The 6000-nt window shown below is 36.2% G+C and overlaps 1 pseudogene; it reads right to left on the bottom strand.

The window, feature by feature from the left end:
• Positions 1-3017: 3017 nt before the first annotated feature.
• Positions 3018-4548, bottom strand: LOC119529293 (annotated as a pseudogene).
• Positions 4549-6000: the final 1452 nt, after the last annotated feature.

Raw genomic sequence — 6000 nt, 5'->3', positions numbered from 1 at the left:
TGGTAGAATATTAAGTACCAGGTAAGACATTATAATTATTTGGTACACACATATGATATAGTACAATTTTAAAGATTCCTATATGCTGCATAATCCTCAGAGAAATAAGTGTTTTAAAGAAAATTTTGCTTCCAAGAAACTGTTTACATTTTAACTAGGGAACCTAGGGAATAAAATCAGGCAAAGACCTTTAGCATAGTGCTCCTCAAGCCTTAATATTTTTACTAATCACCTGGGGTTTATGTTAACCTGTAGATTCCAAATCAGGAGGTTTGGGGAAGGACCTGAGATTCTATTGTTCTAACAAGCTTCTGGGTGATGCTGATGCTATTGGCCCATGCAAAACACTTTAACTACCAAGACAACTAAAGAAAATACTGAAGGTCACAAAACTGAAGGCATTCTATTCTTAGGTTGACATGAAAGTTTACTTATATTTCTGCTCAACATTAAACACCTAAAAAATGGGAAAGTAGACAATACATCATGGAAGTGATTAGCAAAGAAGATTATATAGAAAGCTAATCTGCAGATTCATAGTTAGGTCCAACAGAAAAGTGTTCGCAAGAATCTCTCAATGCTTCTCCTCATCCAGTCTGGGGAATCTTTCCTTAGTCTGGGAGAAGGTGGCTTGCTTATCAGGTAACGAAAAACTATGATCCATTCACTGACTCTTTCTCCAGATATCCTTTGCTTTGTTTACTATCTGAATATCTCTTAGGTCATGATTTCCCTGAGGCAATAAATACTGATTTCTTAGTTAATTGAATCTCTAGAAATTAATGAATTTCTTCTTTTACAAAATGAAACAAATAAATTTAAAAAATCAGTATTGGTTAATATTCTAAAAAGTATGATCCTGTTAAATTTGTCATCTTACTAAATCCTTGATTTCTCATGAAGAAAAAATTATTTTGCATTGTTATTCCTTAATACCCTTACCTAAATGCCATAAAGCAGGGCCAATTCTCTGTCCAGAATCAGCATTATGGTGTAGGAAATGTCACAGGAAAAGCATAGTAAGAAGTTGAGAGCAATAACTTCCCAGACTTTATAATTTGAGTGAGTTAAGTCTACACAAGAGCAGAGATTCTTGTCTCTCTTCTTTATCATAGATGAAGGTAATGTTCTGCTTGAGCTGATGTCAGCTTTCAGCAGACATTAAGTAAGGTTGGAGAATGAGTAAGCAAGTTATAAATTCAGTGCAAATTTCTATCCATATCCTCTTCTTCTTCAGTTATCATCCAGTCTCGAGATTCTGCTGTCTGCCACAAGACCGGAAACAGGTACAAATTGAGCCTCAGCTCCTGTAACTGTGCTTTTACTGATTTCTTTCTGTTTTCTTCTCATACCTCTGCTCACTCTTTCTCCCTCAATTCTATCTCTGGACAGAACCAATCACACTGACTGGTTAGGCCATTGAAAGCAACTCTTTATACAAGCAATGTTCACATGGCTCCTAACTATATGGAACAGTTTAATTTGATGCTGGAGAGGCAGTCAGCTGTATTCAATGCATTCTTAATCACTTTAGATTTAATATCTGCAATGTGAAAAGAATATATATTTTTAGATTGTGGGAAAAATTCAGTGAGAAAAATTATCTTGTGCCAAAAAAAATTGTCCTTGTACTATTGAAAAGAATGATGAATTGATTAAAGATTTCTCTGAGTCATTGGCATGAGAATCAACTTTAGTACCATGGCAATGAGCATTTCTTGCTCCAATATCTGATACATTTAATCAGTAATAATAGAACTCAAGTTTCTTCATTTTAAAGAAATTCCATAGGGAATTCTTACACATAGTGCAGTTTAAGATGTACTAAAATAAATTATCTCTTTAATGCAAGGTCTAGACTTCTTTTTTATTGTTGTATCTCAATTATTTGACTCATTCTTGACTCCTGGTAGGTTTATAAATGTATGTTTATTAAATGGATGTACAGTTGAACTTACAGTCCATAGCCTTTGAGAAATGAATATCAGTTTCTTAGAAGAGGTCAGAATCTGGCATGAGCTTCTGTGAGATGCGATGAGAGAATGAGATGACCTCAGTACACGGTGCATTTGTCTCTAGGTCTGTAAGCATTGATGTCACATTGATGTTCTTTTTGCTTTCCATTGTGGTTTCTAAACCATTAAATACCCCCTCCCCGTCTTTAAAAATCCTTTCTACTCTAAGTCTTAAATTATTCAACTATACTTTCCTCTCTGTTTGCTCATTTCTATAGTCTACCAAACCTCTAAGCACCTCCTTCATGAGGACTTTGACATCAAATCTGCCATAAACCAACATACATGATGAATGTCATTTATAGTAAGTAGCTTCTCAGTAATTTCATCTTGTAATTCTCAATTCCTATTTCTTGCTCCATATTTCCCATATGTATTTACTTTCCTTGCTGCTTTCATAGTCCAAGATATCATCAGTGTTTGCCTAAACCTCTGCAGTAGTCACCTTAGACGTTGGTATACCAATCACAATTTTGTTTTGCTCCAGGCCATTCTCCAAAATAATATTTCCCAAGTAAATCTGACTCTTCCATGCCTAAATCCTTCAATTTTTTGTCTTTTCAAAGGAAAAATGTCTAAAAAGACCATTATAAAAATGGCATAAGGGGCCTGCATGGTCTAGCTCTTGCTCACCAATGCAGACTTTTTCATCTTTTGTCTACTCATTCTCTGGACTACAATAAAGATAGCTAAAAAGGATGGAAAAATCAGCTCAGAAAGGCCAATTGCTTCTTTAAAAGATCAGTTTTTTGACATAATAATAACACATCAATTTCAAATACTTTCACATATAGCATGGTAGAGAAAAGAGATTTTGCTTCATAATTAGAAAAACTCAAAACTTGCCAAGAAAAACAAAAACAAAAAAGCCATTTTGAAAATAAATATAGACCATGCCAAATATAAAATGAAGCCAGAAGTCTCCTTTGGAAAGAAAACATTTTTCTTCCCAATATTTTCTCACTTTTTAATGGTTTCCTGAAACTGGTAAGCCTCTCAAATTCAAGGATTGCTGAGTTGTTCTGATTTGGCTTCTCTGGTATCTGTTTTTTCACCACTATTGTCCTTGGATTTATCTTCTTCCTTAATATCTGCTTTTTTTGTCCTTCCTGATTGTCGTCTTCAATTCTAGCTTTCTTTGCTCCTTTTTTATGATCAGCCACATTTCTACGACCTCTTTCTCCTTCGTCCTCAGAATCTGAGAATTCTTCATCACAAGCTGCCTGCTTGTCTGATGCTCGAATGGAAATTCTCTTGTCTGGATCATCTCCATCTTCATCTCCACCGTCTTTATGAACAGCATCTTCTGGAATAGCTTGCATTTGGACACCAGGTGCATGAGGTAATGCACAAATTTTCAAATAAGCACTGTTTTATCTTTTCCAAATATTCAGGATGTTTTTGTTTGTCATATTTGATGGACTAATATGCAGTTTGAAGTCTGGTCCAAAATACTCAAAGTAATCATTATATGGCAACTCATTGGAAATCTCACAATCAAGGGCTACTACAGTCTCATATGTCCAACATCGAGCAATGTTACGGATTACATATCCACCTCCCCCAAGCATCAGTAGGGGTAAGTTGAAAGTTTTTACAACTTCTACACATTTAACATGACCTTTGACTGGTAGATTGAAGCAAGCCATTCTATCTCTGTATAATGGGTCTGCACCACACTATAACACCACAGCACTGGATTGATACATCGCCATCACTTTTGAAAAAATGGGCTTAAATATCTGCCCATAAGACTCATCATCCATACCATCTCTCACTAGGAAATTGACAGAATAGTACTTCCCTTTTCCTGCACGAATAAGCCTCAAGTCTCCAAAGTATTCCCATATTTATGGAATGATACAGTCACTACACAATCTGTTGTATAAAAAGCTTCTTCACCACTGTGACCATGATGGCTATCAATATCAATATATAAGATTCTCTGATGATGCTTTAGTAATTCAATGATGGCAAGCACAATATCATTAACATAACAGAATCCTGATGCTTCTGATTTCTTAGCATGATGTAATCCTTCAGCCCAGTTAACAGCCATATCAGTTTGTTGTCAGTTTAACTTCAAGTACCCAGCAACTGAACCACCAGTTGAGAGCTGACAAAACTCGGAGTCCATCAAACACCGGACAATCCTCCCCAACATTAAATCTCTGTATTTGCTTACTATACTGAGACATGCTGTCTGGTCTTACTGAACGTAGAAATTTGATGTACTCGTCACTGGTATTTTGTCATTTCCTCAGCCGTGGCTAATTTATGGGGCCTATAAATTTCCATTTTTCTGTATAAGTCATAATTCAGCAGCAAGTTCTGGGTGATGCGAATTCTATGAGGTTTCATGGGATGAACCTGTCCATAATAACAATTTCCAATATCATCATCATAGCAATAGCAGACTTTCTTCTTGCTGCCTTCCAGATTGCATGCTGTGGACTCCCCAGCCGCCTCCTGGCGCCAGCTCGCTCCTTCTCCTCCTGCTGCTGCTGCTGCTGCTGCCCCCGCGGTTGAAGCGGGAGAGAGAAGAGCTGAGATGAAGGCGGAGGTGGCAGTCCCCTGGGAAAGGTCAGGTCGGAGGGAGTAGAGGAGGAGACGCGAGGGTGTCTACGGTCCAGGCTGGGGGGTCGAGAGCAGGGAGCTGGGGGCGGCAGCGGCGCCAACTCTCGCAGCACTACATCCTTTGCTCTTAACTCAAATTTCTATTCCTTAGAAGAGTTCCCCTAACCCCTAATTACGTCATGCTCTTATAGAACTGTTTACATTTTTATCGTACATAACACTGTGTAATTTAATAATATCCTTGATTAAGATCCTTGTACTGTAAGCTCAATGGAAGTGGAAGTTACGACTTTACCAAGTGTCTAACATAATTCCTAATACATAAAATGTGCTTATTAAATATTTATTTTAATTAATGAAAAATATTATGCTTTTGAGCCTCAGTTTTCTCATTTATAACACTTAAGAAGTAGCTAGCTCAGAGCTTTCTTATGGTGAATAAATTCACCCAAACACCTATGAAGGTGTCTAAAATTAAGCATTGGCTAAAAGAATGCATTAATTTGCCTTCCTTTCCTTCTTAATACATTGTCCTTTAATGATAGCACATGTAAGATGATATAATGTTAGAATGAAGATCACATTTGGTTTTATTGGAAATTGAATCCACATTTATAGATATTTTCTTCTGAAAGTTAAGTGCTCATAATGTTCTTGTTACTTTGTATGAAGATAGGATTTTTTGTTAATTTTACACTTTTGGAATCTTAATTTTTTTATGAAAAGGATACAGTCTCGGTGGATTTTTCACAAAACAGTCTGCATTAAAATCAAGACCAGAGAGGCATTTTGGAATTTCAGCCTGCCATGAAAATGAATAAACAGCTCTAATGTTTGAGATTCTATAGCTATTAAAGAAATCTCTGAAGATCTTTTTATTTTAGCACAATTCAAACTTTAGAGTTAACAAGAGATGTTTTTATTAATGAACACCCATGAAGTTGAGAAAATATTTTTCGATGTGGTATTTTTATTGTACTATCTAAGGCCTCATAGTGGAAAAGATGGCTTCCTGAGACTAAATCATTCTGCTTAAATTTTTTAGTAGACTATTTTAGAGCAGATTTAGGTTTACAGGAAAAGTGGCACATAAAATACAGGAAGGTTCCCATATAATTCTCACTATCCTACCACACCCACATGAACACATTTTCACCTGTTATTAACATCCTGCGTTAGTGTGGTACATTTGTTACACTCAGAAAACCAATTTTGATATTTTTTTATTAACTAAAGCCTACAGTTTGCATTGGAGTGTGTTCTTTATATTATAGTGTCTATGAGTTGGACAAATGCATAACATCATATATCTCCCATTGCAATATTATGCAGAATAGTTTCCTGGATCTAAAAATGCCCTATGCTCCAGATATTCAGGCTATCACACTACCCCACTGAACCTTTGGCA

This window comes from Choloepus didactylus, chromosome 3 (assembly GCF_015220235.1).
Source record: "Choloepus didactylus isolate mChoDid1 chromosome 3, mChoDid1.pri, whole genome shotgun sequence".
In the NCBI taxonomy this organism is placed as follows: Eukaryota; Metazoa; Chordata; class Mammalia; order Pilosa; family Megalonychidae; genus Choloepus; species Choloepus didactylus.
This window is presented reverse-complemented; position numbering and strand designations above follow the sequence as displayed.